General features: G+C 44.8%; 1 protein-coding gene across 1 annotated transcript in view; it reads left to right on the plus strand.

Moving 5' to 3' along the window:
- The window catches only part of Tprg1 (tumor protein p63 regulated 1), a 106,377-nt gene that overhangs the window by 51,507 nt on the left and 28,341 nt on the right, over positions 1-26,529 (plus strand). The window lies entirely within an intron of this gene.

Here is a 26,529-nt window from a genome sequence, read left to right on the forward strand (position 1 = left end):
TTGTTTATGTTTGTTTTGTTTTCTTTTCCTCTTTGCCTCTGCACTTCATCTTTCTCTTCCTCCTCTCTGCACTTCAGGGTGAAGACCTCTTCTCCTATTATGGGAACTATACCACCTCCTTAACCATGAGGACCATGAGAATTCAGTCGAGCATGTGCTAATGTATGCCATACGCTGGAATTGACAAAACAGCTGTTTTGTTAATTCAGTTTGGTGTGTGTGTGTGTAAGGAAAAGGAAGGGGTACTGGCAGGAGAAAACTAAAGACTTGAGATCGCTTATTTATGAGATGAATGAAGAGGGATTTTCTTAGATTAGAATATTCACCATAGACCAAACCAGGAAGTCACCTGATCTCTAGTGGGAACCCCAAATGCTATTTCTATCATAATTAGATCCATTCCTAGATTTAAATTGAAAACTAATTTCCATAATTGTGTGGTGTTTATAACTTGCCAGAAAAATAGGTGGAGGGAAGTCTTGGTTTTCACCATATGAGTAAATCCTCCCACACGTTTCTATCCCATTTGAATCTGGACAAATCACTAGAACTCTTTGGCTCGTTTGATACTGAGTTTCGGCGTTTGGTCCATACTGGCCTCACACTAACAACTACCACGACTTAACATCCTGAGCAGTGGGGTTGTGTGCTGCCATACTTGACGTGACTTTAGTTCTAATGTGCCTCAATTTCCCCTCATGAAATACCAATAGTTAAATCCTTACAGACCACCTTTTAGGGTTATTGTAGCATTACATGATCAGCATGAGAGTGTTTTGTAAATACATTAAAAGATGAGGAAACTCACATTGGCTTGTCACTTTAAAAACATGTTCCCAGAGGATCATCAGGAAAATTGGATTCTGAGTAGCAAACGACTTTCTTCCTCCTGGAAACAGAGGGTGGGGTCCTCTGAGACGGAAGTTCCCTGGTTCGCTGTCTTTGGAGGCCCCCACCGTTGCCAGTATCTAATATTCTCTCTCTCTCTCTCTCTCTCTCTCTCTCTCTCTCTCTCTCTCTCTCTCTGTCTCTCTCCCCCTCTCAGGCAGGGTTTCTCTGTGCAGCTCTGGCTGTCTTGGAACCAGCTCTTAGGCCAGGCTGGCTTCAAAGTCAGAGATCCACCTGCCTCTGCCTTGCCCAGTGATGGGATTAAAGGTGTGTGTCAACCTAATTCTTATTTGCAAGTGCATTTTAATTTCTGAAGGGGTCATTTCTTTGGCTCTGTTCTCATTTGAACTCTAACAGGCAAATCTACCTCCGAATGATCTGGACCAAGTTACTTGAATTCATTGCCTCCGTTTCCTCATTTGTACGTCCCACTGAAGGTGGGATGTCTTAATGCCAGTCTCCTGGGCCTTTGCTGTCGTTTGATGAGGTAAACATGCCCAATGCTGAGAACAGTATTGGATGAGAAATAAATGCGCGAGCAAGCGACAGAATTACACAGCAAAACTTGGTGGCACCTCGTCCTGATCAGCTTTCCCGATAGGTCTCTTGTCCTTGCCGAATCTCATTCTGCTGATATGACAAAGCCTATAGACTGCGCTATTTCTTATTGTGCTGGTACTCTTATACACGTGAGGGCCCCTATGGGCACAGCAATCTGACAAAAGCCGTTCAATTTTGTGAGCTAAACGATTTTAGCTAATCAATTCCTCCTGTGAAAAATAGCTCTAAAGAGGTTTCTCTGCTGGAAAATATTGTTGCTGTCACACGGATATGCCAGCCAAAGCTGAGCAGAGTGGCTCAGGCCAGGAAATGTCTTTCTGCAAGAGGACATATTATACATATATCTCTTTGTGTTGTTTCCGTTTGCATTCTGTAAACATAGGGATTTGTTCTCCACAGAAGTCAGGCAGGCCTGGGGAGCTGGTTTCTCTAACCAACACCTGTCCTGTCTCTGGAGTTACTGATGACAGCGGGAGCATCCTCTGTCCTTGGAGACTTGGGATGAACATGGAGAGGTGGGAAAGAGGACATTCCTAGACACTTTGCTGTCGCCTCAGCCTTGTGTCTGTGAACCCAGGAATCAGAAGGCCAGGGTGACGCTCCATGCCCCACCATTCTAATTTGGCATCTCTTCCTAACCTGAGAGCTTCAAAGGGATTCTGCTCTGCCTAAAATCGGCTCCCAGCCCAGGCTGATTCTGCTGGCTTCGCGTCTGTCAGTGTGTTCTAATCACTGTTATAAGTGTGGTTCTGCGGAACACCTTGTAAAATATTTTCCTATTGCTCCAGCAACATCTCCTGTCTAGACAATGTAATTATGAGCACAGAGCACATAGCTGAAGTGTATACCGCCCCCAAGGGTTGCATAACTCCAAGAGCAGGGCTGGGGAGACAGAGAGAAGTGTGAACGCTCTGAGAGACTTTGTGTTGACCTGACCAGAAAATTGAGTGTACCAAAGGAATCTGAATAACTGTTAATTAAGAAGAAACAATCTGGTGGAAGCTGCTGCTTTGTTGTTTTCTCAAACTCGGGGGATTAAAGGCACAGATGTACTTCCTTCTGATCACACGTTCCCCCCTTGGCCTCAGAGGTGCTTTGTGGCCATTGCTTTTATTTTTTTTTAAACCACTTATTAATAATATCTCCTCCCAACAGCATTTTGAAACCCAAAGCAGTTCCATAAACATAGTTCTTTCCAACTAAGTGTTTAAATTTTGTTTGGGGAGTCCTTCTCGAGATCTGGCTATAGTGTGTGTGTTGGTTTAGTGGGTACCTCAGAAAAAGAAGACATAATCTCTGCCTCCAAGATGTTTAGCTTCCCAGGGAGACAGATCAGTGCATGCCATAAACATGCTTCCAAAGAAAGCTTTGTCTTGGGCTTTAGTAGCAAACCAATTTGTCATGGTCACAGAGGAAGGGCGTAGAATTTCTAGTGGGCAGAATGATCCATTTATCTAGGAGTGGATAAAATGGACAGGTCCGTGTCGTAGGAGCAGGAGTTAGGAGCAAGAGATTAGTCGAGGCAGGGTGGATAGGTAAGGCCTGAGTAGTGGGATGTGCCAAGTCTCCCATGTCTTAAAGCCCAGCTGTTTTAAAGGTTTGTTAGAAATTTATGAATGATTTCAAATGATAGTGGATAGTATGAGGGGTTTGGAGTTTAGTCATATCCTGGCTCGGGGCTGAGAGTTCTGGGGGAGGATCCTGAAACCATTTATATCTTCTTGTAGAAGATAAGAGTAGTAACAATATGAGAAACGGTTTGGTTAAAACACACACACACACACACACACACACACACACACACAGAGAGAGAAAGTGGCTAGTGAGGAGATAAACTCCTTGATAGCAGGGTTGGATAATTACAAGGATTGGATCTGGTATGCTGGATGGAGGAAAGCAGGACACAAGCATGGGCCGACGTGGCCAGAGTGGAATCTCTGGCATGAGATCATGAGAGTGGATTTTTGTGGTGTGGGCAGGAGTGGAAGGAGCTTCAGGATAAACTTACAGGCGAGGGGTGTACTTCGTGTCGATTATCACAGAGTGTTTGGAGTGCAGAAGAGACCACGCGGAAAGATGGGAGCTGGGATAACTCCTACAAGAGAACGGGAACTCAGTTGTGTCAACCAGCAGACATATTCCTGAGCTTCCGAGCCTCTTCCACAGCCTTGATCAAGCTGCCAGTGGCCTAGCAAGTCCACGCCAAAAGGCACTGCTCTCACACTTGGGTAGCTGTTGGCAGACCAGGCCCTCACTAGGAGTTGACAGAGGTGTCAGCTTCCCCGCCATGTGAGCCTTTTTGTATAACCACTGACAACAGGGCTGCTGGCTTCTCTTGGGGAGAGTAAGAGACGGGTTGGGGAGGAGAGGAGCGGAGTAAGATAGGAACTAGTGTTGGCTAGCTTGATTCTAAAAGGAACATCTCATCATTTCTACAGCTTCCTACATTGCTCTAGAGGCAAGCCACTAAACCAGCCCGCATATAGCAGGAGCGAGTTACCCAAGACATACAGATTAGAAAGTAGGCGTTGCTGGAGGCCATCTTATAGACAGATACTCACTCTCAGGACACTAGAATCTGTATCACAAATGTTGACCTAGACGGGAGTGATGAGATGGGAGCTAAGGAAAGGCTTCCCTGAAGGAGGGATTCTGGTGATAGCCACATGTTAGGGTGGAGGGCATCGTGAAGAGAATGTTCCAGAAAGCAGGAATATATGCAAAGGAGAGAGGGAGCATGAAGCCTTGCAGAGCTGGAAACAGTGTGGCTACAGTCTGCTACATAGGGCTGAAGGACCGACATGGCGGTGAGTTTTCTACTGATGCATTGAGAAGCTAGGGCCATGGAGAAGTACCAAGGACAATACTAATTGACATGTTGCTTGTATTGGCGCTCACAACAGAGTGATGAGCTTTGCAGGTACGATAAAGCAGAAAGTCTCTGTCACAGACTATGGGGCCTCAGAGCAATGGTTCTGAGGCAGAGTACACAATAAGGAAAATGGCCCGCTTACCTCTTCGGGTAACTGCTTCTTGTGTAATGAGGCGGTGCCTGTAAATCACTCAGTTTCTGTGGTGGCAAAGACTCTTTATAAACAGATGCCTTTATCATCAACCAAGGAGCTACGTGAGAGACTGCAGGGAGACACGCATCTGGATGCCCTGGCATTGGGCTTCAAATGGTCACTTAAGCAGATAAGTGGAGGCAGCAGAGGATTGCGGGGGTTGGGGTGAGTGTGGGCATGGGGAGGCAGGTGGGGTGGGCAAGTGCAGCTCTTCCAGCTGATCTGCTCATAATAAACAGCCACACCCTTTAATCCCAGTTAAACGAGGGCGACTGCCTGCAAACACAGTGCAGCTCCCCCACCTCTGGAGGAAGAAATCTGAATTCTCATCCTGGTTCTCTCTCCAATTGGCCTCGTGGCCTCTCCTTGCAGAGTCTTGGTTTGCTCCCATCTACCATGCAAAGGGTTAAATGAGCTAATGATAGTTCTCTGCCATGCCTTGTGCATAAAGATTCATCGGAATGTTAGAAGCTTTGAACGTTGGAACTCAGTCATGGGCAAAGAGAACAGTGACCCAAATCTGCTCTTGGTTTGCTTTGGGAATGTGTAATGCTGCAGAGAACTTGTACATTTGAGGATACGCACATTGACTTACAACCTAGGATGGGTGACGTAGGGGAGGGCAGTCGGGCCAGAGCTGGAAAATTCCCCCTTCCACTTACATCTTTCTTTTATCTTTTTTTTCCCCTGCTCTTCTGAGTTCAAACCCTCAGCTCCAGTCACGTCATTCATACTTTTCCCCCTTTTATAATTCTTATTTTTTTTATTAAAAACACATAGAAATCAGCTGGGCTAGTGTCGTTGCAGTACTGAGACAGTCAAGGTAGATAGAGTTCAAGGCCACCCAGGATCACAAAGTGTGACACGGTCTCAAACCAGAACAACTACAGCAATATGAACTATGTTTAGCTATGAAGTATGCTCGGGTTCTCTCCATTTATATGCAGCTGATAACTAGGCTTATCTATCCACTAGAGAAACAAATGCAATTCCGTTGAGAGGATGGGGCGAGAAGCTGAGGAGTGGGGTTCGGGGTGGCTGCCTTACCTATGGACAGCTCCCGACTTTCTCATTTTCTCCCTTTGTGAGTACTCTTCGGTACTCCTTGTTTTCCCTCTTGTAAATTAGTGGCTAGGAAAATAGGTCTCTAGTCCACCACAGTCAGGATAAGAAGTCTGGAGCCACTGAACTCCGAAAAGCAATTCCAAACAGTGTTGCATTAGCCAGGAGGCAGACAGGTGCAGGTGTAAGCAGCAATGGAACATGTCACCAAAGACTGCTGAAACGTTCTTTTCCAAAGTTTCCAAACTAAGATAGGAAGAAGTTAATTTAATCTCAGCGTCTGTGAACGTGCTCTACCTTGCCATTTAGTTTGGTTTGTATTTTGATCTGGGCTTGAGTAGCGGGGATGAACACAGCCTTTTTTCAAAGTAGGCTCACAGGTTTCCTCCTCCGAGGAATGGCATCAAGTAAAAATGGCCTGGCACAAGGGGCCCCTCTTCTCTTTCCACTCGGGTAAGAAGTAACAGTCTCTGCCTTCTTTGCAGACTGCTTTCGGTAATGAATAATTTTTCGCCACATTTCTGTTACGTTTGAATCCTGAAAATTCTGTTTGCACGCCCTTAAATCAGCTGGAATAGGAGAAATGTGTGCTAAATACTGAAGGTGTGGTGTTGGTTCTAGGAATCCTCCTGCCTCCCCTTCCGAGAGGATCCCTGAGTCACCGAGGCAGCCAAATATTAACTGAAATACTGTATCAGCAATTCTCAAACTTCCTTCTCGATACAGGGTTTCTCTGTATAAATGCTGTGGTGGTCCTAGAACTTGCTTTATAGACCAGGTTGACCTCGAACTCACAGAGATATGCCTGCCTCTGCCAAGAGCTGAATTAAAGGTATGTGCTACTAACTCCCAATGGTTCTCAACCTTCCTAAGGCTGGGATTCTTTAATACAGTTCCTCATGCTGCTGTGATCCCCAATCATAAAATTATTTTGTTGCTACTTCATAACTGCAATTTTGCTACTGTTATTAATTGTAATGTGAATATCTGATCTACAGGGTATCTGATATGTGAATTTCACAGGGGTTGTGACCCAGGGTGAGAAACACTGTACTATATAATGGGCACAGGGTATCTTGGAGTCAAGCCTTCTCCTTTGTCTAAGTTGTGCCCATTAGGGTGCTTAGGGATGCTCTCCCCTCTTATTAGTGTGGGACTGAAGACATAAGGATGGGTGCAGACAGTCATCACCTCCATACTCCTGCTTTGCCTTCTTTTGGTCTTCCTTTATCAAGAGAAAATGTGTGTTGTTGCTTATAAATAGGAGTTCTGTATTATTTGAAGTCCATGCTAACCCTCAATACAGATTCAGCGAACATGAGTTCTTCCCACTCCTGAGTATTGGGGTGATAAGGTTATAGCTTCAAATGATAAAATGTCCATGTGGTTCAGGATTTCACAGAATAGGGCCTCTGCTTTAGGTCTGTTTCCTTTTGGTTTTGCTCTATGACTTTCATGAAGCTCTTGTCCTTACACACGCATAGGATTAACAATATCTACCTCGCAGTTGTGTTAGGATTATCTAAGGCCATGTTGCTATCTGCTAGTCCACGTGAATTAGCTTTCTACTGTTTTCCATTCTGTTTACTTTGCCTTTTTTTCCCCCTTGAAAGATGGCAATGACTTCTTCAATATCCTGTAGAAATAACAAAATGCTAATAGGTAGCTTATCTTGAAAAGCTACTGAGTCTCAGAGCAGGGAAGACACCTACCTGTCTGTGCCGTGAGTTCAGTGAGAGAGGCATGTTGGCTGTTCACTTCATTGGAGGTCTGCTACACTGTGACCAATAGTGCTGGAGTCAGGGTTCTGACTGCAATAGTACCACGATGGGTTGATCGAAGACCTCCGAGCTCTGTTGGTAAGAGATAGCCTATTTATTTCTGGATCAGTCACATATAAAATGCCCAGAGGAACATGATGGTACGTCCCAATTCAGACCAGACAGGAAACACATATGAAAAGTCTAAGACACAATTTTAAAACCTCATGGCCTCATAAAGCTCTGGCATCTCGATTTTGGAACATTTGATGATGAGGAGAAGCTGTTTTTCACAAAATGCAACATATAAGCAAGAACATTGTGATAAATACCTACTGAGTTTCATTTTTTATAAGCCAGGTGTGGTGGATCATCATGGTCTATGAAACCCCAAGAACGATGTACATTTTACTAAGCAAGAGGCTGAGGCAGGTGGATGACTGTGACTTGACTCAACTACACAGTGAGTTCCAGGGCAGCCCTGTGGAGCCCTGTTGAACAAACAAAAGCTGTTTTTATATCATGTGTGATAACTGCCATACATGTTTTCCCAGTGATTTTCTCTTTTCTTGCATGGTAAATTAGACTTTTAAGCACCTAGGAGGCAGAAAGGAGGTTTAGTTATGGCAAGTTCAATGTGGTTATGTTAGAATCGAAAGATAATAATAGCCTAATAGTGTTTGTAGGCAATAAGAGATGAAGTATATCGGCCCTGTCATTGATCATTTTGAACTCTCATTGTGTACGAAGAGATAAATATGAAGAAAGATTTTTCTTATGAGATATAACTTGACAACTTGTAAACAAAAAATGGAAGAGAGAGAGGTTGCAGAAAGACCAGGCAATCTTGTTCTGGGAATGAAAGCTGACAGATGAATGTATTTTGATGTAGAAGAGAGAAGTGGCTCAGAGACTGAGGGGGGAAATTTGCCAAAGAGATGGGAAGATAGAAAAGTGTAACAAGTTGCTTAGGAAACCATCACGGGGTCTCCTGGGCAACTGGAATATAGGCAGGGTGGACAGAAAGAAGAGAGCATGTTCGTGGATGGCGCAGAATACCAGGACAGAAGGTTTTGTTTATCTTGATTGGCTAGTTTGAGTCAAGTGCTTTAAAGCCTGGAGGCTTTGCACATCTTTGTGTTCCCACAACGTGCAACATGCCACCTTACGTGACGAGCACGTTGCTGCATGCTCAGTGCATGTTAAATGTGCAGTTGGAGTGGAGTGGTGTGTGTGGTGGATTAGATGGCTGAGGAAAGTACCACCAGGCCTTTGAACAAGTCCAGGGGAGAGGTTTGGAGGGAGACGTCATACATAAAATCCTGACCTATCACTCTAATACCGACTGAATTCAATGGTACAAAATCACTTGAAATTTGCTTGAATGGGTATAAAATCCAGAACAGAACTGTCTTGGGGCTTAAAGACCAACCATCCTCAGCAAAGGTCAAGTTGTATCACAAGCTGTGATGACAGGCCGCAGGGGATTTTGTCACGCACACCCTGACTTTGCCTCTGGGGATCTGTGCCAAGAATGCCCTGGACTTGATCTTGATCCTGGGTGTGGCCCTGGCCACTCATTCATAATGACCAGGGAAGCGTGTTGACAAGGATGGGTGGATGGGGGAGGATCTCTGAGCTATTTCTTGGCAAGCTTTTGTGGGGAGGCGTTCCCCAAATGCCACAATCCTGTTATTTTTGAGTAATGGACTAAACCCAGGTGCCCAATTGGACAAGACCACTCCTAATTTCTTCCACATAAATATTTGGTTGCCAAGAAGTTATATTTAAATGAGAAATACCTCCTTAAGAAGTTGCTGCCTAGGGATTCCTGCAAACATTAGGATCCTACCCCTCCCGAGGAATGCCTGAGAGTACCCTAAATTTACCCCGCACTCTCTGTGTTGTGGAGGACACCTGCTTTGTGTTCTGAATAACAAGGGCATATTCGAGAGAGAGCATTCCTTCTGAAAGTGCTCCTGGTCCCCAGCAGCAGGGAAATGGTGTTAGGACAGGACTCCAGCAGAGATGAAACTCACTGAGGTCTTGACCTCAATGAGAAGGTGGTTTTCTTCAGGGATGACCCTTCTTTAGCAACCCCAGAGTCTAGACTCTTGAGTCCATGTTCTCTTGAGTTGCTCTTGCTTGGTATCAGTGTTTAAGTGTTGCTTTTATCCATCACCATCAAATTGCCACCCTTTTTCTGGGAAGAACCTCTTGTTTTCTGTATTTTCCTTTACTGGGTTGAGACTTAGCAATTAAATCTTACGTTGGTTTCTGGATCATCTGTCATTAAAAAAATTCCAATTATGCTCACTATTTCTTGTCAAAGAAAAAACACAGAAAAATGAGAACAAAAATACATAGAATCAATGGCTGGGAGGCTGGGCAGAAAGCAAAACCCTAAGTGACAAAACTTACTCTAACTTTCTGGGATAAATAACAATGTTTTAGTCCTATCAATAACCAGCTAAATCACATGTTCTTTATAACAATGTCTAGGCTGAAGGTCACATGACATAAACTGACTGTGGTGGCATGTGCCTACAATTCCAGCATGTGGAGGGCAAACACAAGATTGCCACACCTTTAAGGCTACACACAGCACATTCCACACCAGCCTGAGCTACACAGTGGGACCCTGTCTTGAACACAATAACAAACCATGACTCTCTCCATGATTTCCTTAGATGTCTTCCAACAATGAGGCATCAATTACTTTTGTTTTGGAGCCATAATAATATTCACTGGAGTAGATCACCCCAGAAGTGGAAGACCTTCGCCAACTGGGGTGAGCCCTGGCGCTGTGTAGGGTTTCTCTAGAATGGAGTCCTCCCTAGAAATGTCAAGGGGCATTAGAAATGCTTGCCAGAGAGAACATCAGAGTTTGGGATTTATTTCTTCAGACTCACTGGGGAAAAGACAGACAGTTGTGACATGCTGCAATCCTTCCAAGGTGCCATTATTACAAATCAATAAGAGGAAAATTTAGAAGTGGAAGCAATTCCCTTAATTTACAGTTAAGAGATGAAGAACACACACACATACACACATATACAAGTATGCATATGTACACTCACATACATTGGATGCAAAAGCTGCCAGGAGGACTTGACATGACTAAGGGGGTTGTTCTGAATGCAAACAGTGTTGTTTGGTTTAAAATCATTCATCTCATGTCATCAGCAAGCAAGGACGTCCTCTCCGGACATGCCCAAGGAATGGCGCATCACTTGGATAGAGGGAAAATGTGGAGTTCAAGAGCTGGTTTTTCATAAATGTGTTTGCTTTTGCTGTCTTCTCTTTTCTCTAAAGATTTTTTTCTTGTAGAGCAAAGACAGAGCGTCTATGACCTTCCAAGTGTCTTTAAGAACTACTATTCTACAGTTTGAAGTCACTGCTGAGGTGCTCTGGGAAAAATAACAGTGTGTGGAGTGAAGTAGATATCCGTGTGGCTTTCCCAGTAGCGTGCCTGGAGTGAGGACCCAGGCCGTGCAGTTAGGAGCTTTGAAGTTGACCTCATCTTAGCAATTAAACCCCCATATCCTCCTAAATTATTGCTGGGAGGAGTCTTTTTCAAAAAAAAAATCTTTCCATGTAGCCTCTTGGGATTTTCAAATAACTCCCCTTTTAAAGGCAGTATTTCTGAAATCCATGTAGTTACCCCGGCAGCTGCTGGGTGGCAGCAGAAATGCTTTGGTAGTGGCCTGCAAAAGCATAGGAGGGCAGAGCTGCAGGAGTCTCTGCACACTTAATGCTTTACTAGGCACACACGCAGATGCACATGCATGCACACACGCACACCACCAGGGAGACCTAAGCAGACATGTGCACACACGTATGCGCACACACACACACACACACACACACACACACTCACGAACATGGTGGTTAATTTGGAACTTATAAAGAAACCGAGGACACCGGCTATAAAATCACTACGTGAACAGTAAAGAGTGGAACTTTTGAGTTTCTTTGTTGCTGGGCTGCGTGGGCTGTTTCTGACCACACTAAGAAATGAGTTGTTTGCTTTCCACGAAACTTCTCTGAGTGGCTTCAGAGAAGAGGGGAGGTCTTGGGCTGCACTGCACAGCGTCCAGACGGTCGTGTCAAGCTGTCAAGCTGCTGACGTACACCTTTCAGCACTGGGGAACCCTGGGCTTCGTTGAGGGTAAAGACTGATGGGGCTACAGCTGTTTCAAGCCCCCCCCCCCCAGTAGGTCTCTAACTGAAGTTCGTCACACACTCATGGAAATTGTGACCTTCTCACTCCTTTGCTGAGGGCTCTCTGCGGCTACCAACATTTACATAGCTCTAACAGAAAGTAGCTGACTCTCCTGGGTGCTGTGCATGCTCATGCTTTGTATTTAGTTTTGATTTTGGAATTTTTATTAGTCTTTTGAGAGTTTCTCGCAACATATTCTTCTCCCTCCCTCAACCCCTTCCAGATCCCTCCCACTCACCTAACTCGATTTTCTCTTCTTTATTCTAAACCCATTAAGTCCAATTTATGGTGTCCATATGCTCCACTGAAGGGTGCTTGGCCCACCAGGGCTCGTCTCTTCAGAGAAAACCGTCTCACTATTTGTCTACATTATTTACCTATAAATGATTGGGGTTTTTTTTTTCAATCTTAATATTTGTGGCAGAAAAACTCCCTGAGACAAAGGAGACTCTAGAGACTATATAAGACCCAGACAGGCAAAGCAACTCAGATGAAATTAAACTTACAGAGACACGTACAACTGTGCTGTGCGGGCCGCATAGGAAAATGCATGGGCTTGGCTCACAGAGCAAGGCGGTGTTGCCTAGTGCCTCGCATTTTCTGTCAGTCAATCATCTAAGTCTCATCAGTAGAAACAGAAAAGGATAACGACTTTTTGGGGATGCCGATCCCTTGAAGCAAGCTCTTCTGTTGGGGAGCCTAATGGTTTGCTTGCACCTTTGTTTTTACGTACACAGCTATACCTAGTCTCTCATGTTCATTTTTCGCTCTAGCTGGATCGTATGTTTTATAGTCGACAGCACAGGTAACCCACCCACCTGCTAGAAAGCGCACCTCAGTCCTTGATGGGCAAGCGGTGCGATCAGTCCCTTCAGAATGTATTCACGTCATAGGCTAACCAAGTTATAGCATGCTCTTCCCATATGTAGTTTAAGCATCTATTATTATGTTTGGGAATATGCTTTGACTTGCATCGCCAAACCTGTGTAATTAAGTGTTATATTATAGTGGGCTCCACAGCATTGGGCAATGCAATGAATTCTGGCCTTGTAATCAGCTGGAATTTGTGCCAACTCTAACAGGCTCCAGCTCTGTGATTGTAGGTGAATTTCCTTTTGAATCCATAAAGTGACAGTTCAAAAACCTAAGTGGACTTGACCGTTTCCAGATTTTGTTTGTGCTGACTTTCTTTGTGAACGCATCCGAGATGTCTGTCCCACCGGTGTAAGTTTTCTTGTTGAGTGCTGAGACTCAGATCAACTCAATAGTGGATGATTAAGATGGTTTCCACAGACCACAGACCTCTCCTGCTCAAATGTTTGATTTTTAAATTCACTCCTGAAGCTCTGCTGAGTCCAGCAGCCAGCTCAGATGTGGATGAACCCGGGAACAGTACCACCTCCTACAGGAAGGTGGCGCTAGAGACTCTTCTCTTAGATCAATGATGAGGTTAACCGCCTGGAGTGAAATAATCACAGAACAGGTAGGTAAACACGGGAGGGACACAGCTCAAAGCAGGCTTCCACTCTCCAGTTACGTGGACAGGTGGTCACCTAGCCTTAGAAGACTGCTGGTGAAACAGAATTTACTTGGGGGAGACTCATTTTCCGGGTGTTGAGTGGAAATGAGCTTTTTGGGAAGTCATCTCCCTTTTGCCTTCTGCATCTAGATGGAGTCAGGAGCCAGGTCAGTTATTCAGTACCAGTTCAATTTCCATGGTGTTTCAAGCGTGCCAGAGCTGAGTTCCGGAGAGCAACGTCTGAATTATTCGTTTTCCAGGGCAAACAGTGAGACTGGAGAAGTGTTAAATGCGTTGCCTGTATACAGCACAGGGCAAATGCTGGTACTTGTGACCCAGGTGACTCCGCAGGGCGTAGAAGGCTGTGCTCACTCCTATGAGGCGACAGGGAGGGTACTTCAAGGATCCAAAATTGGAAAACGTTCACTCTCTCTCTCTCCCTTCTGTCCTCTTGGGCTGACTGCACTTGTAGGTAGTGACTGGAGGCATGATTTGGGGAGTCAGGGGAAGACTGAGGACCCTTGCATTCTCAAACCAGGCTTATTACCATTGCCCCTTGTGCAAAGATGGATGGAGGAGGCGAGTGGCCTAGGCTGTTTAATCCTAGCTGTCTTATTGATCTCCTTCTCTTTTTCCCCTAGAACAAGTTAGTATTGTATCCTTTCTGGGTGTTGGCTTTAGTAAGCTCCGTGCACTCCATCTTCGATGACATGGGCCTCTACTGGGGGGCCCCTAACATGTGACTGGAATGTTTGCAGTTCTTACATGGAAAGCACTCCTGAGAAAAGCCACAAAAATTGCTAACGTGTCTAGGCACATTAGAAGTTGCCCCCAGGCTCTTTCCATTGGCCGACGCAAAGATGATGAGGGTGGTATCTGCCCACTCCTGTGTGGAAATCGTGTTGTATTTGTCTAGAAGCCAGGAGGAAGGAAGAATATGGGTTGAAAACGGCCTGATGACAGCCTGTTTTGAGACAGAGATGCCTTTGCCATTTCAGATCCTTGATTGCAAATTTCTTACGGTGGAAAGTTTTCCATCGATCTGAAGAGCCTCCAAGAAAGGGGGTGGGCATTCCTCCATCCTAGTTCAGCTCGACCGACAGTTTTCTTGTAGCCTGTGGGAAACAGACTCCCAATCACTGGAGTGAAGCCTCTTAACACTAGGGTATGGGATCCGGCTGCTAAGCCTGGTTCCAGGAAAGATTATTTTCTTTAAAATGTCCTAGAATATAATCACATATCTTCAAATGGGGGTGGATTTCAAGGTCAAAGACACTGTTGATTGGGGGATGTTTATATTTATGGAAGTTGAGACCATGACCTTATCTAGCCTAGTTGGTTTGCAAAGGCTCTCATGTGTGCAGGATGTAGAGCATCCATGGAGCCTGTGAGGGTCGCTGAGAATTTGTCCAGGCCCAAGGTACTGAGGTGTCTGAGCCAACTGTCCACTAGAGAAAATACTCAAGAAAAATCAACCTTCCACTCCCACCCCAGGAATAAAAAGGTCTGTGTAGGCTCAGTTTCCATAGTTTCTGTGGTCTCTTGGTCCTGTGCCTTCGGGGCTGTGGTGAGGCAGCCATGGCAGAAGTGCTTGGTGAAGAAAATTCCTCAGGTCACGGTCACCAGCAATCAAAAAGAGGAGAGGCAAAGTTCAAGAGCTTGTCCCTATGGTGACCAAACTCCATCTGTCTGGATTCACCTCCAGAGAGTTCCAGCACATCCTAGCTCTGCCATGAGCTACATCCGAGCCTTTACCACACAGCCCTCCAGAAGAGACTGAGAATCCAGACCATAAGACAGGGCACAGATTTTCTAAAGATTCATCGCTGCTTTAACTTCTTCTTTAAAGAAAGGACGCTATGTTTTCTCAAAAATATACTGGGAAATTTAGTGAATATTGGTATATGTCAAACCAATACTGAGTCTTACAATCACAGCCCCCCAAAAAATAATTTCTCAAACTATACTAAAGTGACAGTATTAATGCGTTTATGTCTTTTCCTAACCAAAAATGAAGAGAATAGGAGATCTGTCACCCGAGGAGGGAAGGGTCTTGGGTCTTTTCCTTCTTGGCTGTACTCCTCCTCCACTTCAGCCCTGTTCTTGACAACTTGGCTAAGACATGCATAGAAATGCTATTTGAAGCCGGGTTCAAACAAACTCTTCAAGCACAACAAACATGTACTGAACATGAACGTCTCTAACTCGCTTACCTCAGCTGTTGAAGCAGGGTGGACCTAAGTGTCATGGCCTTTGCCGTCAATGGTGCAATGGCAGAGATACTTCAGGGACCTGGAAAAGTGTGCTGTGAGGAGCAGGGTGATCGTGGTAGTTGCGAGGCATTGGTGCAGAGGCAATAATTCAGCTATGATGGATCCGAACAACAGGAAGGAAATAGAGTGTGGCATGGTGTTGGGGTCTGAGGGACTGGGGAGTGGAAAGGGCTTCTCCACTTGGGACATGGAGCGAGAATACAGCCACATGGTCAGAAAGAGAAGAGGGTCGCAGAGGATTCTGGGATAGCTAGGACTGTTATACAGAGAAGCTCTGTCTCAAAACAAACAAACAAAAAACAAAACAAACAAAACAAAAAAGGTGGGAAAAGGAACCTGAGTGAATGGGCAGCATTTTATTCCCTTTTTGCTTCCTTATTTTCCCTCTCTCCCTTTCCCTATCTCCCTCTTTCAACAAATACAATGTTTTTGATACAGTTATGAGAATTGGAGGACATTTTACTTAGATAATGGGAGGCCATTTTGGAAGGCTTCCTAGAGGAAGTTTTAGGCGTTGGGGAAAGCCTTCCCAAGTGGAGGAAATGAGGAATCCTCTTTTTATAAGATTGATGAACCAGTTTGTGGATAGATAACACATGAATTCTAGGAGGACTGATTGTGTAGAAGACAGAATAAGACGGGAGGGGAAGCCACCATGGCAGACAGGTGTGCAGGAAATGGCTGTGGAGCAAGGCCCTATGGGAGAGGCAGACCACAGAGCTCGAGTTCACGCTGGAAGCAGAAGGAAGAATGTGAATTTCAGGAAAGAAAAAGCACAAGGAATGTTAAAATAATTGAGACTCGAATTCTGGGATGGAAACAACATGCTTTTGGGTGGAATGTGTCTATCCAGAGAGACTGGCATGAGTGATGTCCTGGATTCCATGATGAACCACAGTGGAACAAAAGTGAACGGATGCACGGAAAATCACACCACAAGCAAAATTTCTTAGCTCTGGGGGTATGATTCCCCTCACCTTACTTGAAAACCAGAGCTATGACAGATCCTGTCTCAAGAGTTCTTTGAAGTAAGTATTGGTGTCTAAATGGTTCTGTTTGGGACAAACTTAGGTGGCCATGTGTACTCACAGCAAAGCGGAAAGACCAGACACTCTTAACAGTTCCCAGCTTCTTCCTTGGCTTGGTTCATGACTTTCCTAAGTCATACCTTGGGATTATTTATGGTGGCTGACCTGACACTCTGTCTGGAACATATACATGCTCCCTGAAGCAAGCTGCTTCCTTGGGACAAGACCAAGGGAGGCAAGATTCTACTAAAATACCTAATTTTCATTTTTTTTCTTCCCTTCTTTTTACTTCTTGGGTAAAATTGGTGATTACTGGACCACATCTATATTTTTAATGACCCCACATGCTCCAGGGATGAATCATGGAAGCTTCTTCTCCCTGCCTCCTTATTACTTCATTTCTAACTCCGTTTCTGTCTCCACTGTAATTGCAGCACTGGATGAGACGCTGCTTGAGGAGGAATTAGCCGAACTGTGGTGGTTTGGCAGCAGAAGGCTAGAGAGGAAGCAACAGGGAACAGAAGGGCTGTGTGAAAGAACTGTGTAGTATGTGGCTTTCTGCCCAACAAAGGCCACTTCCCCTACCACTTCCAGCCTTCCTGAGGCTTTGAAGGTATTGAGTGGGAGATGGGAGTCAGTTCATATGCAGTATTTACCCAGACATAATCGTCAGGCTGTGAAGGAGGAACTTAAAATGCACACATATAAATACACAGCACCTCATACTGTAAGATACCGGGGCAATTTCGAAACCACATGTATATTTGAAACAACAACAGTATATTAGAGAGAGAGGAAGGGATGGGCAGGGGAGAGATTTGTGTCAGAAAACACACACATGGTGAGAACGAGGGAGCACATGAAACACTACTGCATTGCAAGTCACCTCCTAGCTTTTAAAACGTGTTTCTTTAAGGACTCAAGCTTCCACAAAATATGTCCCTTAAGGGGGCACACATTTGTCCAATGCAGAACACAGGAGAATACATGGTACTTTGTGGTCTTTAAGTTCGAGAAGCCAACCAATCAGTCACATCTATTGGAAAACATGTACAGTCAGCTTCAAAACATAACACCAGCAGAAACGACAAGGAACAAGTATGGGAATAGCAATCCAGGGACTGAATGTCCCTCTCAGCTTCGCTCTCTAAGTCCATGCTGCTGTTCTTTAGCTGGCATGCTCACAATGGAACCCTTATGATCTCCTCAGGCAACCTGGTTTTTCACCTGTGAACTGTAATTCCTACAACTGTTCAGATTCCAGGGCTGACCTGAGGGTAACAGGCCACTCTATAACCACGCTTTGCAAGTGATCGGTTGGTCTTTCACATTTTCTTTCCTTTTGTTTCTTTATCATCCCCTACCTAAAATGAGAAGGTGGACCAGAAACTAGATCTAGAATTTCATTGCCAGCTTCAGCCATCGTATTGTCCAGTGGATAAGAAAAGTGTCCACAGGGTGAAATACAATTTAACAAACCAGATTGCAATTCTGAGGTCAAAGATGTTCTTCTAGACTGGAGACCAGTAAAATTTACCCTTAATGGAGATAACATTACACAGAGTAGATTTTATAGACCAGGCATAAACCCCGATGTTCAAAAGCAATTATAAACAACATGTTGATCAATTGGGGTGTCTATGGCCCAGAAAAATTTTATTTACAACAGACAGTAAGCTAAACTTGGCCTGTGGGCCCTAACTTCCCCTTGAGTGAGCGGACAGTTAGCATAGGGCAGGCATTTCTCTAGAAAGGTTTTACAAGGTTCTGTTCAAAACCCTTGCTGGACATGAAACACTTCATGGCAGAGTTTAGAGCCAGAGCATCATCACATTTCCAGGAATCAGGAGTGATTGAGAATATACCCTTTGACACACTTAGGGTGCAGACAGAGGCAGCATTAGGCCTAATGACTGAGCTTTGCCTTTGGAGTTAGATGGATTTGCTTTCAAATTATACCTCTACAACCTTCTATTTAGGGGAATTCTTACAAACCTGTGTGAATTATTTGACGTTTCTAACTTCCCTTCCCCTCCCTTCTCTTCTTTTCCTCTCTTCTCCTCCCTTTCCATCCCCTTCTTTCTTCTTCCCCTTCCTTCACTTTCCTTCCCTCCCCTCCTTCATTTCTTCCCTTCCTCCCCTCCCCTCCCCTCCCCTTCCTTCCCCTCTCCTCTCCCCTTCCATCTTCTCTCCTCTTCCCTCTTCTCTCTTCCCTTCCTTTCCCTTCTCTTTTTTTCTCTTTTCCATCTTTTAAAACAGTCTCACTATGTAGACAAGCCAGCCTTGAACTTCTGATCCTCCTGCCTCAGTCTCTCAGGTCTTAAGATTGCAGGCATGTGCCATCCTGCCTTCCTTGAGTAGATTTTCTATATCTGTCAAATGGCCATAATTTTACGTGTCGTTGGATCATGCCAAAGACTGGATTCAATGACATGTATGAGATACTTAACACAATGTCTCTTACCTTGTCTTTACAGATCACAGAAAACCTTACTGATCAAATAGCAAAACCAAATGAGCTCTGCATGAAGATGGCTCAGGGGCAGCGGTGAGGGTGAGAGATGGCACAAATAGACTCATTAGCGACACAGTGCTGGTTCCCATTTAGTTTGTGTCTTTCGGGAGGTTTATACCAGCCTGTACGCTGCAACTTTGGGTACAGAACAGAGAGCATTATAGGACAAGTACCTGTGGGCAATTTTAGAGGGATGGGAATGAGGGAGGGACAACCAGAATTTGGTCCTTCAGAAGGGCAAGGGCAAGAATGGAGGACATCGCGAAGTAAGACATTAGAATCGTCTGATGGGTTAGAGGTCTATGCCTAAAAACCCATAAGTGGGTCTGTAGCCTGGCCCCAGTTCTCTGCAGTTAGTGGAGTGTCTATTACAGATGATAAAGGCTACTCATAGTCCCAGCCTGTCTTTCACTACCCAGGCATTCCTGATATAACATACGGCTCACACTAGCACCAGTTGTCTCCAATCCAGATTAGGAGGAAAGACACTTTGCGGGATAGACTGGGCACTGTTTGGATTTCAGCCGTTTTCGTGCGAGGTAAAACATTTTAACGGTGTGAGCGTGGCAAATGAGAGAAGACCCAGTTCACCTTCCACACCTTGCCAGAAACAGACGAATAACTTTTCTTTCTTCTTTTGGGCTGTGGTTTTGCATCTCTTCCCTTCTAAGCTTAGTTTAAATCAAGCGCAGAAAGCCTGTTTGCATGGTCCTGCCAAGGACTGGCAAAGCGGCATGTAGGTAACTCCAGCCAACAAGAGAGCCATGTGTGAGGCTCTTCGGGTCACCTCAGAAGAAATGGATGATGAGAGGGGCTTCAGGACTGGAGAAGAGCAGGAGCCCTACCAAAACTGGTTTTTTTTTTTTTGTTTGTTTGTTTTTTTTTTTTAACTAACTAAGGCTATAGCAGATCATCATCTCTGATGGTTGGATTCAATAAACAGGCGTATGATGCTCTCTGCATCCCAGGGAAGCAATGCTGATGAATGGTGACAGGGTTGCCACAAAGGGTGTTCCTTGCCTACCCAGTTCCCACTTCTTCCCTCCCCCTCTATCTTAACCAACATCATCATGGATCTTCTCTCCCCTCAAAAGTCATCTTCTCGAAAAACCAAAAAAAAAAAAAACTTCTAAGAGAGATTTGTAGCTCTAGGAATCAGGGATGCTCAGCTCTCTTCCTGTTCAGCTATAGGCAGAAGGTACCCAATTCAGCCCTAGAGCTGCCGTTTAATAGGACTTGGTAGGAACCAGATGTATTATATACATCAACACAGCCAGCACACAATGGGGTGGTTGTTAATTTTAAGTTACAAATGAGGAAACCGATAAACAGAGAGGTAAAGTAAACAGTCTGAGGAAACACAGCTACTAATTGGTAGATCTGGGCTTAAACTCAAGAGTCTAGGCCCCGAATCAGTGTTGCTAATAGAATGCTACTAGTTAAGGAGATGCTTTCTTCCCTGCTTTCTCCCCAATGGGAAGTTGTTCTATATTATTGGCTCTGCGTGTGAAAGCTGGCATAGCTTCATCTGCCGTAGTATAGTGACAATAAACGTGGGTAGAAGGGAGAGAGAGCAAAGCGGGAAGAGAGAGCCAAGTGGAAGTGAACACTTAGCTGTTGGGCCAGCAAGCCCATGGGTTGTGTTTGTGTGGGTGTTTGTGTGTGTGTCTGTGTCTGTGTGTGTGCGTGTGTTTGAGTGTGAGTGCATGTGAAAGAGAGAGAGACAGACAGACAGACAGGGGCAGAGACACAGACAGATTGGGATTTTTGATATCTTAATTACATGGTATAATTTACAAATATAAAATCAAAAGGTAATTAGTATTTTTCACCTTTCGACGTTTCTGAATTCCAGCCAAACTCTCCCTGGCATGGCTTTCAGGGTTCTCTGCTTGCTGGACAACTCCGTTTTGTTTTCAGTAACTCCTCTTTCCTAGTTTAACCCGTTTTCCAGATTAGACATCTGCTAGCTTCCTTGTTTCGCCTTTCTTCCCAGGGCCAAACTGTTACCCAGGAACAACACCTACACTTATTAAAAGGGTTCAAACACAGGCTGGATGAGTCCTCTCACCCAGAAGATGTCAACAGACATCGCAGTCCTGTCCAAAAACATGAAGCAGGAACCATGGAATTTTAGGTCTCAGCCAGGGGCTGCAGTGTGTTATTTTGGGTGGTGGGTCATCCAGGCGCTTCTGAAGTCATATCTTGTGGGCGTTTGTCGGTTCTTTCAGCAAGCTAGGCCATCGTTGGCTCCTGCTTCCAAACTCTCTTCAGACACTGTATCTGCCTGGACATGCAGCTAAGGAGCGAGAGAGAGTGGGGGAGAGGGCGCTATGGGCAAGGTTGTACACCTTTTGTTTTTCTCCTTCTCTTCCGCTTCTTTGTTTTTCTCTGTGATTGTCTCTCTCCTTAGCTTTTTTCTCTCTCTCTTTCCCTCCCTCCCTTCTTCCTCTCCTCCTCTGTTTTTCTCTCCTTCCTCTCTCCACTCTCTACTTTCCATCCTCCTCTCTTCCTGTCTATGGTAGCTCCTTTAATGAAATGCTATTTTCTGGCTTCTCTACAGAATTGCCTGAAGCATTTCAAGACCCGCTTTTCCTACCTCCCTCTTTTGATTCTTCCGAGCAGGCGCACACAGCTGGCCCCTTTTCTTTTTGAGTAAAAGCCACAATCCACTCCTCAAATCACTGCTTTTCGTTTTGCTGGCTGGAGGGGGAAGGAGCAGATAGGCAAGATGAGGGTGTGCAGCCAGAGGGGGGATGGGTCGATAATGACAGACTTGCTGATAATTAATATTTTCTGTCTCTGAATAGTGAAAGTCTTGTCCAAGTCCCCCAGCCAAACTCAAGTTAAACTCTTGGTGTGTGGGTTTAAGTGCTCAGGAGCCTGGCATGCTGGGGCTGGTTCGGAAGGGGTGATGCTGTACGTGTGGAATTTGTGGTTCTCCTTTATTGTTATTACAGAGTAAACCGTGCATATCTGAAAAGGAAACTTTAAATCAACCCGCTTGCAAAGGTAAATTTGTGTCCTGGGTCTTAGTGACCTAGCCCATCATTTAAAGTACCAGAAAGTTCACATATTAATTATTAAAGGATTGGCGATTCTTTGGACACACCTTTTCATTTTTATAAAACCCTCATTATTTATGCTTTTCTTTTTAATGCTTTTCTTTTTAATGCAATGAGATGCCTCAGAACTGAGTGATGGGCAACAATTTCCAGGCCCATTTGGATGGCTTTGAACTTTGCCAGAGTTAGGTGGGAAATGTCTTCAACGTGGCTATCAGGCTCTATTCAGTTGTATTCTTTCAAAAAGTCAATGGACCATTTCTCATCAATAATAGAAATTAATGAATAAGACTTTTCTACAAGATGATTTGTTGGGAAGGTTTGATGCTGTGAAATTTGAGTGCTCTTCCATTTGATGAATGTTTTAATGGGGAGTAGCTGAATACATTTAGAGTTTTTCTACGACAAAGCAACTTTTCCCTAATAAACAACTGGTATGGGACAATTCTGTATTCTGTCAATTATGCTTTAAGTAAACGCTAATTGGCCAGTAGCCAGGCAGGAAGTATAGGCAGGACAACCAGACAGGAAGTAGAGATGGGGCAATGAGAACAAGAGTATTCTGGGGAGGAGGAAGCCCATTCCTCCCTAGTCCTGTCCAGACACCAAAGAAACAAGATGTGACCTTGTCCCGCTGAAAGAGGTACTGAGCTATGTGGCTAACATATACAAGAATAATGAGCTAATATAAATTATAAGAGTTAACAAGAAGCCTGAGCTAATGGGCCAATCAGTTTATAACTAATGTAGACTCTCTGTGTGATTTTCTTTGGGGTAAACAGCTATGGGACCTGGTAGGAGGACAGAGACTAGACAGGACAGCAACCTCAGACAGGAAACACCATTGATGGGATGGGTGGGCTCCTAAAAGCCAAGAGAGAAGGCTGGGGGTGAGTAATGGTGACAGTGCCCACAGCTGCCTCTTCTTTCATGAAATTATGAACACCAAGGGTGACCAGACATCATCACCTCAGGGTTTTGCTTAATCTTCACTGTAGTTCTAAGAAAGAAATGTACTCTCATTTTTAAAAAGGAGAAAAAGTCAGATATGCAGCATCTCCATTACTTGTTAATGCCACAGAGTGGGCAAGTAGAGCCAGGCTTCAAACCTGAATCGTGGGTAAAATCTGTAAAAACCTCACTAAGTGGCCAGCACTTCACGTTTCTCTGTAGCCATTCTCACACTCTACACAAAACAAGGCGTTCACAGGCAGCTCCTCCTGCGGCTGCAATGGAGCCGGCCAGAAGCAGGCGAGTGGTAGGGAACCAGGTGCTAAGGATGTCAGTGTGAAGCCTTTTGGCCCAGGTCCCGGAGCTTTGTGCTCATGTTTTTCCACTAACTTTAAGAAGGAAATGGCCTGCCTGTTCCTCCATCTCCCTGAATCCTTTCTTTTTCTTTCTTTTTTGTGTGTCTCATTTTCTCTTAAATGTTGTTGTTTTCTTCTGCAACTAGTTTCTTAGGTATTGTCAGGAGACCTCGGATGTTCCATGCCGTTTGAGGAAGTGCAAGTGGACTCTGGCTTATGAGTTATCTCACAGGATCTGGGAGATCTCGACCTCTGACCAATGGGCCCTTGCTGTATGGAGTCCCATTCTAGAGGCCCTTGCAGCCTCTCTGGATGTCAGAGGTGGAAAGGCCCTCTGCACATCTGCCCCGATGCATCCACATACTCACACACAGCTGAGTGCTTCAGGACAATGAAGCAGGATCAGACTGCATAGGACTCAACAAGCCTCTTGGTGATGTATACTATCTTGAGAGTCTTAGACAGATGGCTATGACTATCCAAAAGAGAGAAAAGCTTCCTGAAAATTTTAGAGCATGGGATTCTTTCTTTGGAGCCTTTCTTGAATAGCTATTACATGGATTGTACAACGAATACCTTCTATTCTGGTAACAGGTGTTTAAGACAGCCATTAACTCCATTTTTACCAAGTCAGAGGTGGATTCATTTGCCCAGGGTCCTACAGTTCTAATCGTGTATTTAGAGTCTGTTTGGAGTTCCAGGTCATACCTTTCTGACCATGATAACATGGTCTTCTTAGGCAATATGGCTGCAGATGTTCTCCATAAAGACTCCTCTGACATTCTACGCATTACTTTTCTTCTTTTAAAGTTCCACAGTCTCTCCCTGGAGCTGGAGGAGCTTAGAAGAACCCGTCGGCCATGTTAGATTTCCCTGAGTGTGGCTTCAGACACTTTCCTTGACTCCATGTTCCCATTGCCTCCTGCTCACTCTGCTGCAGGCATATTGGCTTTTCGTGCTTTGCATTAAGCAATAGAGCTAATACTTGGATCTTGGCTTTGGCTCTGCCCTCTACTTACATCATTATTCCACAGGATTATGCTCTCTCTCCCTTTAGATTTCTGTTCAAACAGCATCTCAGTGGAACCCCAATAATCCATTAGGAATAGTCATTTCTTCATTTTCTGGGATCCTTGGGCTTTACAATGCTTTATTTCTTTATAGAAAATATTTCTATTTTATTTAAAATTTTCTCATATCTTGACTGATTCCTCCCCCCCCCCTTGTGTGTGTGTGTGTGTGTGTGTGTGTGTGCGCGTGTGGATGTGTATGTGTGAGTGTGTGGATGTTACAATTCACCTGTGTATGTCATAGGAGAACTTGTGGGAGATGGTTGTCTACTTTGACCATGTTGGGTCTGGGTATCAAACTCAGGACCTCAGACTTGGCAGCACGCGCTTTTCTCCACCAGGTCTTATTACTTGACCTCTATTGCATTTTATGTAACTGTTTTCTTATTCTCTCGGTGCATCAAAAGGTAAGAACTAGGTCTTGGTTTGATTCCTGAGAGCTAGGCTAGAATAGGGACTCAGGAAATAGATCCTTAAAACATGTGGGTGAATGCATATTTGACCCAAGTCAAGGGAATGCATTTTTGTCCCAGCTAGGACCTGAGAAATTAAGACTTAGAGACACTACATGAGAATTGAGAAGTAGGGGGTAGGTTGAAAACAGACATCACCTCAGATTTGAAGGACAGCCGTATGCAAGTGGGAGCAGAGGCATGTCGTGATCTCTGGGCAAAGACAGAAAAATGCTTTAGCTGCAGAGAGAGATGCTCAGTCAGTGGGGACTAAGAGGCTGGGATGGAGAGAAAGGTGATGATTGCCTGGATCCTGGTATTTTCTATTCTGTGTTGTTAGCTGCTTTAAAAAGTGGGCCATACTCTAATGGGTATTTGAAAAGAACCCCAGCAAGCTTACAGCAGCTCTCCTTCTCACGTAGTTCAGCTGGAATAGTGGAACTCTGAGGATTGTATGTAGCCATGAAAACTAACAGTGAATAAAACACTTCTTTGCAAGAAGGTCAGGGCTGACAGCTTGTTGGGGACTGCAGACCACCAGACCCTGAATTTCTTGCAAGCAACTTATTTTCCTCTGCTCTGAGCACCTGGCAGCTGCTCTGAGCACGAGACCCTGATGGGAGGGGAGTGAGTTCTGATGAGTCTGCACCTGAAAGATCGCGAGAGCTGGGGCATGGCCAGACCCCTATATAAGCTGCCCCTGAGCACAATAAAGTGGGCATTCTTGGCATTCTTGTTGCAAGGATGTCCCTGTAGCCCTATCTGATTGTCTGTATCAGAATGTGTGTGTGTGTAAAAATGTGTATGAGTACCTGTGGAAGTGTGTGTGTGCATGTTTGAGTTTACGTGAAGGTGTGTGTAAAAATGTGTATGAGTACCTGTGGAAGTGTGTGTGTGCATGTTTGAGTTTACGTGAAGATGTGTGTAAAACTGTGCAAGCACGTGTGAAAATCTGTCTATCAGAAAGTATGTGTGAGTATGTGTGTGTAAGAATGTGTGGGAGTGCCTGTGGAAGTGTGTGCTTATACGAGGATGTGTGTAAGACTCTGTAAGAATGGATGTGTGAGGTGTGTGTGTGTGTGTGTGTGTGTGTGTGAATATGAGAAATGGCGTATTTGTGTATGTGTGTGAGAGAGGGCAGGTGTATGTTTAAGTGTGTATGCATCTAAACTACAGCTAAATGATAAAAGTTTCACAGTGTTGTATTTGGGTCAACAGTGTGGCTGCTTTGCGTTTCAAGTGGGTGACATATGGCATGTAAGACGCTGTTTGTGATAAACTGCGAGCAATGCCTATCCATCCCAACGAGTTATTTCTCAAGTGTGCATGGAAACTCCTACGAGGAGCAAAGGGTGACTCTAAAGGTCAGCGGCCATCTCCAGGAAAGGCAGCCTCCTGAAGCATGCGGGATGAGCTGCTAAGATGTGTCTCTACTCATCGTGGATTTAAAAGGTGGTTTACATAGCTTGGGGCACAAACCTGACCAATCTCATGATCAAGAATCTCCAGTATTGGAAACAGTTTTGCCAGTGACCATGGGTCTTTGGATGCTGCCTCTACTCTCTGTTCCGATGGTCTCCTTCTGTCTTTTTTTCTCTGTTCCCACCTCAAGTAGGCAGGTGGGAGAGGGGGTCTTCATAGGCTCAGTCCTCCGCAAAACAAAACAGGTTGAGTCGCTTTGCCGTTTCATAAAGCACAGTGGACCTTCCGCATCCGGCAGAAGCAAATTGCCCGAGGAA

This window comes from Microtus oregoni, unplaced genomic scaffold (genome assembly GCF_018167655.1).
Source record: "Microtus oregoni isolate MIOR12 unplaced genomic scaffold, Mior012 000029F_ref0000214, whole genome shotgun sequence".
NCBI classification, from domain to species: Eukaryota; Metazoa; Chordata; class Mammalia; order Rodentia; family Cricetidae; genus Microtus; species Microtus oregoni.